The sequence below is a fragment of the Octopus bimaculoides genome, chromosome 20 (assembly GCF_001194135.2).
Source record: "Octopus bimaculoides isolate UCB-OBI-ISO-001 chromosome 20, ASM119413v2, whole genome shotgun sequence".
NCBI lineage: Eukaryota > Metazoa > Mollusca > Cephalopoda > Octopoda > Octopodidae > Octopus > Octopus bimaculoides.
The window spans coordinates 10,392,740-10,405,394 of NC_069000.1; the positions used below are offsets into that span (position 1 = coordinate 10,392,740).

At 33.4% G+C, this 12,655-nt stretch overlaps 1 protein-coding gene across 6 annotated transcripts in view; it reads right to left on the bottom strand.

The window, feature by feature from the left end:
• LOC106875384 (uncharacterized) overlaps window positions 1-12,655 on the bottom strand; it is a 427,703-nt gene that overhangs the window by 393,466 nt on the left and 21,582 nt on the right. The window contains exon 1 of one of the 6 annotated variants that reach the window (XM_014923492.2): window positions 631-766. The exons of the other annotated variants lie outside the window; for them this stretch is intronic. The gene's annotated coding sequence lies outside the window, so the exon portion shown is untranslated. Of the gene's footprint in view, window positions 1-630; window positions 767-12,655 lie in introns of those variants that run through there. 6 annotated transcript variants of the gene reach the window in all.

Consider the following 12,655-nt stretch of genomic DNA (forward strand, 5'->3'; position numbering starts at 1 on the left):
TATATATATATATATGCATATGTATGTGTGTGTGAGTGTGTGTGTGGTTTTGTTAAGCAGTGTCGATTTTTACACACACACACACACACATATATTCCTAAGGTATTTTTTGATGATATTATTATCATTATTATCATTATTACTATTATTTATTCATATGAACAACAACAACAACATGAATAAACAATAAGAATAATGATAATTATAACATCAGCAAAAAATACCCCGGGGAATGAGAACCCAGAGTTGGGTTCAAAATTCTACCAGGACACCTGATGAAGGCTGGAGAGTAAATCGGCCGAAATGTGGTGATAACAACAAACAAGATGAGGACACATAAGTGTCCAATGTAGATAATGTAAATAACGTACAAGAATTCTTCAACTCTAAAATATAGAACAAAAAAAAAAGAATATCATGATAAACAGCTTGTGAACCGCTATCACACCTATGACAACAACAACAACAACAACAACGGTGATGATGATGATAATAATAATAAGTTACAGGTAGTAATCTGATACCCACATAAAACCTACCAGAAATAAGACTAAACCTGAGCCAAAGCAAAATGATTATAATAAAAGACTTCAAAATGTGATTAAACAAACAAAACTGAATATATATTACCGATGAGTGTAGTATTTGCTTATAGCAGTGTGATCCAGTGGTAAATAGTCATGACAAAGTAGTACCCGGAATTAAAATAATCTGGCCTGATACTGTGTGTTTGTACTTGAAAAAAAAAAAATGAGTAGGTGTTGCATCACAGCAAATAGACATTTGATAATGTGTTAATAAAAGAAAAGGATGTGATAAATGAAGTCTGAAGAGCATTTATCTACATTATTGTTCATAATGTTCTTCCATAGTTAGAGTGAGCCAACAAGGACACTTCTACATTACTTCTCAGTTTGCTAGAAATAAGTATCTTGAGAGAAAAAGAATGCATCATCTTAAAAATACAATACTAATAAAGTATTAATCTAATCCTTTGGTATTTAAATCTGCCATATCCAACCCAAATACTCCGCCTTTTTTTATGGTTAGATCCGGTCTCTCACACCTAACTTTTAATATCATTCTACAAGTAAACTATCACACCATTGAAATCTTAGAGCTACGAGATAAAGCATTATTAATTCAAAACAATGAATGACTAAGCGTTACATCTGACACGGCAATCAGAATGCTAAAGGCTTAAGAATAAAATACTGTCTTTAGACAATGATATCTGCAATAAACTCTCGCTGGAGATAGGATGGTCACAACTGGAATGCTTGTTGATTATAAGACCACTCGATAAAGACTGACCGAGGGTTAAACAACAATAACACCAGCAGTGTACTGATGAGCAAATTTATAAAAACCACCCCAGCTTTACTAACTACTTATGAAGTAAACTTATTTTCTTGACGGAAACACATGCTCAGATCATAAATTAAGCCTGAAGGCCAGAGTAATTTGCTTTATCGCGATTATCCAACATTGGATCTTTTACATTTCATTGTTATATTGCAGGAAATTACATCAATAATTAATTCTCATCAGAAAAACATTCAACTACCCTTAAGCATCAAAAGATAAAAACAGTCCTTTATAGTAATGTGTGTGTTATAAGTCTTTATTAATGATGCACCTTCAAGTGAATTCAGCTATAACTAATAACAGATAAAATCCGCCTTTCTGCCATCCAGGGGGTTTCTTTAATCAATGTATTATAAGCTATTATTTATAACTGAATTCCCTTCGAGATACATCATTAATAAAGACTTTTTTCCCATGTTTCTCCATGCTTCTTTCTACATTTATCTTACACATGTACATTACATATAAAGATATATATATATATATATATATATATATATATATATATATATATATATATATATATATATATATGGATAGTACACACACACACATATATATAGTAACAAACTAAGGAAAGGAACTCCTTCAAAGGGATGTGTAAAACATCCAATTCACTAGTTCGTCAGTTGAATACCACATAGATATGGGTATAAAGCAAGTTACAAGCAATATATTAATTAGAGAGATTCAATTGACAATCCAATAATTTATTTATATTATAATATAACATAATATACTATGAATATAATATGATATAAGATAACATAAAAAAATCATTACAAAACCAAAGGAACCAACAATTTGTTTTGACTTATAGAACTTATTTGATTTACAAACAATTCAGTCCACTTATATAAGTCTCATCAGAGCTTTGGCTTAAAGACAAACAAAATCCTGTGTGAAAGGACGGCTGGATTGTAAAAACATTAATACAAATGCCTATGTATTATGAGTGTGAGCGTTAACTTTTCAACTACATAACAATTACTATTAAAAATTTTTTAAAATTATAACAGACAAAATAATTAAATAAATAGAATCTACAACTATCGAAATATATTTCTATATATCTCAAATAACATTAATCCAAACTTGTTTAGGTCGAAAACAATTTTTGACTATTATATTAACATGCAACAACAATATATAGGTATATAAAATAAGAGTAAATTTTCAGATTAACACCCGCACGATTGTCACTAGGGTGTTAGGGTTAGGGTTAGGGATGGAATTCCCTAACCCTAACACCCTAACCATAATCCTAAAACCGTAACCTTGACCCTAAAACTCTAGCCCTAACACCCTAGTGTAAATCGGGCGGGTGTTAATCTGAAAATTTACCAAATTAAGTATCAGGGTCTTAATCTAGAAACTGTAATAAAATGTGTAAATAAATATAAATAATAATATACTATTAGATTGGTAATATATAACAGCTTTTCTCTTTATTTAAAGTTACTGATATAAAAAAAATTGTTTAAAGTAACTAACAGAAAAATGTTCTTTATTTATTTAGCTTATCAGAGAGAGAATTCCGTAATGAATATGAAGATAAACTTAGAGCTATAATAACTACAACCCATGTTACCCCAGAGATATAGAGTTAGGCTATAATAAGAGATATCAAAATATTATTAGTTTTTCAGAAGAAACCAGATATGATGTTACTTAAATAAAGATTATTCACAGAAACTAACAAGTAAATGTCCCTATATTCGTATATTATGGAAGAGAGAACTCAGTAAATAAAATAAAGTAAGATAAACAAAAACAAGCATTGAGTACTGATTCGATCCTCAATAAATTCAATTAATATTATTTTTTTAAATAAAGGACTATAAATACAATATGTCCAAATGTTATTAATTCTTTCAGAAGTAACAAAATAATATTGTTGTAATAAGAATACAAGTTATAAACTACACAATACTATAATAATTATTAATTATTATTGTGGTTATTAAATTTAGTTAGTAAGTCAAATAAAACTATTCATTTATTATTATTAGTTAATTGATAAATTAAATGAATATATTTATACATATAATTATTTAGTATAATGAAGACATCTTATTTGTAATATGTATTAATATTAAATTACTAATATAATGATATATTTTACAGTAACTACAAGAATTTGCACCAGAAAGATGTAAACTATTTGGAATTAATCCATTAAAAAATTAATTTTCCAAATTCTACATTATTATATAGATTAAGATGACAAAACTTAAAGATATATATACACACACACATATATACATACATACTGAATGTGTTAAACTAATTAAAGATTTCTGATTCTTTTCGTTGATTGAAGAACCTGGGAACATATTTTCTTCAATTATAAATTTTTAGATGCATTTTTAAGGGTGGGACAGAATTGTTTAGTCAAGGCTCACGTTTAGCTCTGGCATTAACATATATGCATCAATATGTATGTGTTTTGGCCAAGGTTTTTTTTTTTTTTTTTTAGTCTATATGTCTAGGACAGTTTCTTAATTTTTGTGGGTATCATTAATTTTTTAACATATTGGAGAGAGAGGCTTGGTGACAGTCTTATTTGGTTTGTAGTTTAGATTATTTTTTAAAGATAAATTGTTTTCGTGTCTGTAGCATGATATGACTTCGTTTCTCTTGTTTAGTACACGTTCGCTATGTGTGGTTATGTGGTATTTTTCAGTGGTACATAGAGCACAGGATCCATTTATGCATGCGGTTATGTTGTCTTCTTTTCACTTCAACATTTGTTGAAAGAAGATTAGGGGTGGGTGGGAAAGAAAGATATAAGAATGGCAGCATCGGTAGAGCGCCAGATAAAATATTTTTTCAGTATATGGTTACATCTTTTTTATATTGAGTTCAAATCTCATAATACTCAACTATGCCTATTTGCCTTTCCAAGGTCGATTAATAAAATGCACAAGGAGCAATACACACACACACACTTTCATACATACAAATATATACATATACATACACACACACATATGGGAAGAGATGAGTGTTTTTGATTTAATCTACATGACATTTCAATAACACCAGCTAAAGATATTCACTGCAGCAAAGACAGATTCAGATACTCCAAGATATTCTAGCATGCGCGCGCACACACACACACACACACACACACACATAAAGACATTAAAATAATTTAATAAGAGATTACGAGATAGAACATAACCTATTTTTGCAGAATCCACACAATTTGCATTTCACAACTCCATTTCGTATATTCTAATTTCCAAATGCTTTGCAATCATTCAAATTCCTCCTCCTTAATCAGAATTGCTAATTCAGAATTTTTAATTGCAACTAACTGTGGAGTCAATTAGGTATCAGAATTGTTAATTTTTATAACAATAGCTTATCAGAATTTTCCTATATACATACATACGTAATTATAATGTCTGTGTGTGTAAATAATAGAATATCTTTTATCTTTCATTTGTTTTAGTCTTTAGACTATGGCCATGCTGAAGCACTGACTTGATGAATTTTTAGTCAAATGAATCAACCCTATTACTTATGTTCTCTTTTTTATTTTCAAGTGTGGTACTTAAACTATTGGTCTTTTTTCTTGAATTGCTAAGTTATGTAGACATAAACACACCAACACCAGTTGTCAAATGGAGGGGGGGGGGGGACAAATACAGACACAAAGATTTATTCTAAATAAAACAAGAGCACTCAGAGAGCACAAACCTCTGCCAAGGCAACACCAACATCTTCTCAATGATTAGCCAGAGGTGATTTTCAAAGTGAGAATATCTGAAATAAACTCGACTGCTCTCACAAATGAGAATACTAAAAATGAACCCAATCACTCTCAAAAATTAAGTGAAAAAACAGGAAAAATGATTTAGAATCTTGTCCGGTACCGGATCAATCCCAAAATCTAATTAGATCATGCCAATCACAAGGCCAAACATCCCTGAAAGTTTAATCCGAATCCACCCAGCAATTGTTGAGATATTTTGTCCACGGACAAACAGACAAACAAATATAACTGAAAACAATACCTCCGCTTTCACTAAGGCAGAGGTAATAAGTTAAAATGATGGTTGGTTGAATTGAGTAGTATCTGCCAGCTATCTGTATCTGCTCAAGCAAAACAGCTTTTCTCAGAAACCTATACAACAAACATTAATGTGTTTTTCAAGGAAATCTTTCAAATTTCTTTCTTAGTGATCATAACAAAACAAGCCACGTAGTTCTGGAGATGTGACTCCCACGACCAACTTTATACATGATGCAATTCTCTATATACATCCTGTTTAATTACACAACACGGATTAAGCACTTAACTAAAGCTGTGTGATTTAAGAAACCCACGTCATATTTGTCTCTGCACATGCACGCACAAAATTGGGGAGTGCTAATTTCTGTCACGGTTTTACATGACAACCAAAGAATAACACTTTTACAAATTTCATCATACGATTTTCTGGTGACAAATGCAAGAATTTTATGTGCTACTGTAATCAGGAGTTCCATCCAATAAGCTTTAAAAAAAAAAATGATAATTAGAAATACTATTTTTAATGTGTGTGTATATAAAAGGTAAATCTAGTTGAGTCACTAATCCCAATAACAAATAGAATACTTGCGAGTTGCCCATAAAATAATTGTTTGAGCACAAGGCCAGGAATTTCACGGGAATAGGAACAAGTCAACATCAACATCGGTATTTTAACCTCAGAGGGATGAAAGGCAAATTAACCTCAACAACTAATTCATTCGATTTAATGAGGGTGCTTGTACAGGGTCACTTGATTTACTAGAAATAACAGCCAAATCTCCATTACATTTTACTTTACTATCTTTAGAAAGAAGAAAAAAAGGAAGGACATATGGGTAATACATAGTCCTAGATATCACTATTCACAGAAGAGAGCAAGAAAAAGAAGACAGGATGGGTATTGCTGGGGTTAACCAGGGACTAAATAACACTGTTTCTGTAAGCCAAGCAAAATATTTAGTTTTCTATGAAACCCATTTAAATTGCAATTCCTGGAGAATACCCAATGGAATTTTTGTATTTTGCTATGTGCCAAAACAACAGAAATTATATTTCTCTTTTCATGTTTTTTAGGTAATAAAAAAAGATGCTCAATTTTGTTTTCTTATAATTTGTTCTACTTAGGCAAACTACAAGTATATTTTTATTCGTGGCTGTGTGGCTCAGAAGCTTGCTTCCCGAACATGTGGTCTTGGATTCAGATCCACTGCACAGCACCTTGGGCAAGTGTCTTCTTCAGCCAAAGCTCCGTTATTCTTTTCTTTCACTTCTCAAGCATGACATAATGCCAAAGGTCTTGGTCATTGCCTCTATGAGGCCCAACACTCGAAAGGAAGTCAGCCATGAAAATCTAAATTCAATATTAGTAGGATTTAAATAGAGAAGCAAAATAAATTATTTTCTTTATAATTTTAACCCAAGACCAACAATTTTAAGGGATGGGTAAGTCAATTACAACCCCAGGGTTCAACTGGTCCATATTTTATTGACTTTGGAAGGATGAAAGGCAAAGTTGACCTCAGCAGCATTTGAACTCAGAATGTAAAGAACTGCAGGAAGTGCAGTAACAATTCTACCGCTCACCACCCTTTTAATAAATCAAATAATTATAAAAAATTATATAATTTAAAGTTAAATTAGTGTAAATATATTTAATGTGGAAACATCAAAAAATTGAAATTATGCAGTAATGAGTAGAAAATATTAATCAATGACTTATATTTTTATTCCAGCGAATACGGAGATAACTTCAGACCTGCAGGGATCTTATTACAACTTCATCGGTGAAACATCATAAACTTCACCATGTTTACCTAAATAGTGATGGCAGAATCACAAAGTAAATACCCAAGAATGAACACTGGCTGGTTCTGAGAAACAGAATTGTTTATAGAGTAAGCACAGGCAACCTTCAGTCAAAATACTTCATCTGGTCCACAAAGAGATTTTGACCGATCTGTGAGCAAACATTATTGTTTATTGGAGTACAAAACAGTTTTTTTTTTTTTTTTGCTTATTCTAAGTGTTCCATATAACCACACTGATGGATCATGAATGGGATTTTGTTACACTGGCCCAAGTGTTGTTTTGTAGTAATTCAAATACTAATATATCAAAATCCTGAATTGCAGGACCACATTACTCCCCATGCACATTTTGCAGATGCAATCAATCAAGTTTACAAACAGTAACAGTCTCATTGTGTTTTAAACAAGAAATCCAATGCTAAATGTCTACTTAAAGAAAGAAAATATAGTTTATTATTGTAAAGTATCTATTTTGTCAACTTTCATGCTTAAACAATGGCTATGAACTAGGAATATTCAAGGTTAATCACTTCTTTTCTATGACTGCTGCAGTCTCAGATATACTAGTTAAAAGGCATGCCAAAAGGATTAATCACATACTGAGAGATACATCAACCTGATATGTCTTGCAAATAATGAGATATCAAATGAACAAGATATTTAAATGTACTACAATACTTATTGAATAACTTGAGCTTCGAAGTACAAGGAAAAAATTCCCATGGCAATGATGAATGCAGAATGCAGGATGGTTGACAAAATTTTCAATATACTTGGTCACTGGATTACTTCCTCAAGCCCTCTCTAGACAAATGAGAAAAGTTTTGGAACTGGTAAACCAGAGAGCTGCACCAGGTTCCAGTTTGATTTGGCATGGTTTCTTATTTTTTTTACTGCTCACAAGGGGCCACACACAGAGGGAACAAACAAGGACAGACAAAGGGATTAAGTCGATTACATCGACCCCAATGCATAACTGGTACTTAATTTATCGACCCTGAAAGGATGAAAGGCAAAGTTGACCTCGGCGGAATTTGAACTCAGAACGTAGCAGCAGACGAAATACCGCTAAGTATTTCACCCAGCATGCTAATGTTTCTGCCAGCTTCCCGCCTTAGCTGAGGGAAATATTACCTTACTTGTAAACAGGCCATGGTTGGCAACAGAAAAGGCATCCAGCCATAGAAGATCTGCCTAAATAAACTCTGTCCAACTCATACAAGCATAGCAAAGGAGACATTATGAACAATGATGAAAAATAGTTTTCATCTTGTTTTGCTGATTTTCACTTTCATGCAAATGAGTTCGAGCTGCTTGCTACTCCATTTGATGTGTAAGTGGACACTGCATCAGAAAATTATCAACTAGAATTGATCGAGATGCAGTACGATGACATCTCAAGATATAAATTTTATTCTGAAGATGTGACAGTGCTTGACTTGTATAGAAAATATATTCATCCAAGTGGGAAGTATCCTAACTTAGTTATCCATGAAAATAAAATGCTAAAACAAAAATAAACAAACACAAAAGTAAAAATGACGGCATCCTTGTTTGGCAGCACTTATCTGTGTGAGCAATTATTTTCAAAACTGAAGTGCACTAAGAACCATTTGAGAACAAAATTGACTGATGCCCACCTGGATAATGTTTTGCTATCGGCATCACTAAGTCGAACACCCAATACCAAGAAGCTTTCAAGCAACAAACAGCATCAAATTTCTCATTGATTCATCGACCGTTCACATATAAAATTAAATAACTTTCTTATTCTACTCAGTTTACTGCCATTCAAAAGCATTCATGTTCATATATTTCGCGTTTTACAGATTCTGGTTTTTTTTTTTTTTTCATGTCTTTCTAATAGATTCTAAAGATGCCCTGATTGAAATAAATTGCAACTTAAATTAAATTCTTTGATTACTAATTGGCCTCCTTTTCTAAGTAAAAATGATTTTGTAGCGTATGCCATTCACTGATTTGATGGAAAATATAATGAGATTCTGATGTTTGTTCCAAATGTAAATACACACAAACAAACCCAACACGCACACCCACACAGAAATGTACATTAAAGAATACAACTATAAGAAGTATAAGTTTTTAGTGATTGCTGTGATGCTTGAAGGAATATATTTAGATAACACTAAACAAATATACAGTTTTTTTTTTTTTTCACAATCTCTGTGGACAGAAAAAGGTGAGATTAGCCCAATCTATGCTCTCTTCAAAGATCATGCACCCATAATTGCCAGACCAGAGAGAGAGAGAGAGAGAGAGAGAGAGAGAGAGAGAGAGAGAGATAGCATATAGCCATTTAAAGCCACTAAATATTGTGACTGCACTCTATTCACGGTTTGTAAAATATTTATAATACATCCATCATCACCACTACCAAATGTCTCATCTTTCATGCTGACAAGAGTTGGACAGTTTAACAGGAGCTGGTAAGCCAGAGGACTGCAACTAGCTCTGCTGTTTGCTTTGGTATGGTTTCTATGGCTGGATGTCTTTCCTCCTCCTCCTCCTCATCATCGTTTAACATTTGTTGTCCATGCTGGCATGGGTTGGACGATTTGACCAGGGCTGGCAAGCTGCAAGGCTACACCAGACTCCAGTCTGATTTGGCATGGTTTCTACGGCTAGATGCCCTTCCTAACACCAACCACTCCAAGAGTACAACTCCTGTATATATACACACACACATACATATACAGGGTGTCTCTAAAATTACCGCTGCAATTTTTAAAATTGAGGAAAATATAAAAAACGATAACTCAACAGTGTTTATTGGAAAATACATATATATATATATATACACACACACATATATAATGAAGTTTTGTATTATGTAATTTTGCATGATACAGTTACTTAATGGATAAACAGAATGGCAGTTGCTTTGATATTTTTAATTAAAATTTCACATTAATTAAACAATGTTACCATGTTTTGTTGTGGTTTCCTTTAACCTTTGTCAACAAAAATGTCAATTAAAGCAAAATATTTGTAAAATACAATTAATAAGGAAACAAAATAAAATGTTTAAAAAAAAAAATTGATTCAAGAATGAAGTTTGAAATTAACTTAATGCTAACTACAGGACCCATGCTTATCTCTCAGGAGTTTTGAAATGATTGAAAACGGTAAACATCTTCCACGGGATAATGCTCCAGAAAGGCGTGTCACATGGAAATCAAAACCGAAGTTTTATCCAGAGGTGTAATAAAACAGATCAATGAAATAGACGATCCTGATCAATACCAGTTCATATTTCTTTATTGTCCACAAGGGGCTAAACATAGAGGGAACAAACAAGGACAGACAAAGGGATATTAAGTCGATTACATCGACCCCAGTGCGTAACTGGTACTTAATTTATTGACCCCGAAAGGATGAAAGGCAAAGTCGACCTCGGCGGAATTTGAACTCAGAACATAACGGCAGACGAAATACCGATAAACATTTCACCCGGCATGCTAACGATTCTGCCAGCTCGCCGCCTTATGATCAATACCAGTTCATGCCAAAGTGATACAACCAAGTTGCTGTGGCAGTGAAATACCAAAGTTGAAAATCTGGTGCTCACATATCCAGACCTATTCCATTATGCATTTGGATAAAAACTCCAAACCCAATCAATTCCAATAGTTAGCTAGAAAATATTACTTGTGCCCTTTAAAAAAAATCAAGTAATGGCCCTAAAACACCCATCAGAGTTTTTAACCCTTTAACATTCAGATAACTCTGTCAAATGTAATGCTTATTTATTCATATTGTTTTGTATTAATCATGCATTATCTCATAGCTTCAAAATTTCGATGAAGTGAATGTTAAAACGATATTGGCCAGTTTGAACATGAAACAGATAAAATATTTAGGGCCAAATACGACCAGATTAAATGCTAAAGGGTTAAAAAAGAGTCTGACATTTTAGTGCCCCTGTTTTTTTGTTTTTTTTTTACTTTTCTTTTGTTGCTGCTGAATCAAACTTGATGCACTATCAGAATAGAAACTGCAAAACGATGCATGAATATTTTGCTATCAGAATGGGAAGTGGCAGAAGGTAGATACTGAATCATATTTTGACTATTAAATTTCTTGATTGTGTGTGGATTTTGGGATTTTATTCTTATTTAGAATAATACAGTTCAGATGGATGAGGACAGTTGCATAAAAAAGTGTTGATCACTTACAGCGGAAAGAAGTTGTAGAAGAGGGAGAACCAGGAAGACATGGGACGAAGTAGTGAAAGCAGATCTCAGTATGCTGAACTTCAGAAAGAAGATAACAGAGGACTAAGATATGTAAGACACTGCTGTACTCGAGAAGACATGCCCACCAAGGTGCCACATAAAATGCATTGGCATGGGTGCTGGTACCATGTAAAAAGCATCCAGTACACTCTGTAAACTGGTTGGCATGAGGAAAGGCTTCCAGTCATAGAAACCAAGCAAAAAAACCAAAACAAGATTATGGAACCTGGTGCATCCCCTGGCCTTGCTAGTTCCTGTCAAGCTGTCCAACTCATGCCAGCATGGAAAATGGACATATGACGATGATGATGATGATGATGATGAAAAATGACTCCAATATCAAACCATGAACTCCCATTATGCTGCTTGCGGGGGGGGCAGAGGAAGAGATATTCATCTAGAAAGACATGACAGAAAGAAGAAACCAAGAAAATGTCTGGTGAAAAAAACTAACAATGTAGAGTTAGTTAATTGCAAAAGAAGAAATTATGAGAGTAATCAAAGAATCTATCGATTATCTCAATAAAATGGGGAAAATGATTTATCCATCTTTATGATTTGGATTCTATATTTGGATCTGTTTTAGTTACTTGAAGAGTACTATGGGATTCAAATGAGAACAGCAGTATTAATAAGACAGTTTTATAGCACTAGTATAAGATGAAGAAATTTCAGATTGTAATATAATTCTGGAAAATGGTACAAATATTCAAATTACTATGACTGTGGAAGTCCTCTTGTTTATCGGACAAGTACTCTCGAGCGTGTTCATTGCCAGAGCAGCTGTCTGGCTTCCGTGCTAGTGGCCCGTAAATAGCACCATTTGAGCTTAATCGTTACCAGCATTGCCTTCTAGCACATGTGCTGGTGGCACGTTAGAAAATTATTCGAGCGAGGTTGTTGCCAGTGCCGCTGGACTGGCTCCTGTGCAGGTGGCACGTAAAAAACACCTTTTTTGAGCATAGCTGTTGCCAGTACTGTGTGACTGGCCCTCGTGTCGGTGGCACGTAAAAGCACCCACTACACTCTCGGAGTGGTTGGCGTTAGGAAGGGCATCCAGCTGTAGAAACTCTGCTAGATCAGATTGGAACCTGGTGCAGCCTTCTGGCTTGCCAGTCCTCAGTCAAATCGTCCAACCCATGCTAGCATGGAAAGCGGACGTTAAACGATGATGATGATATATATATATATCAATATAT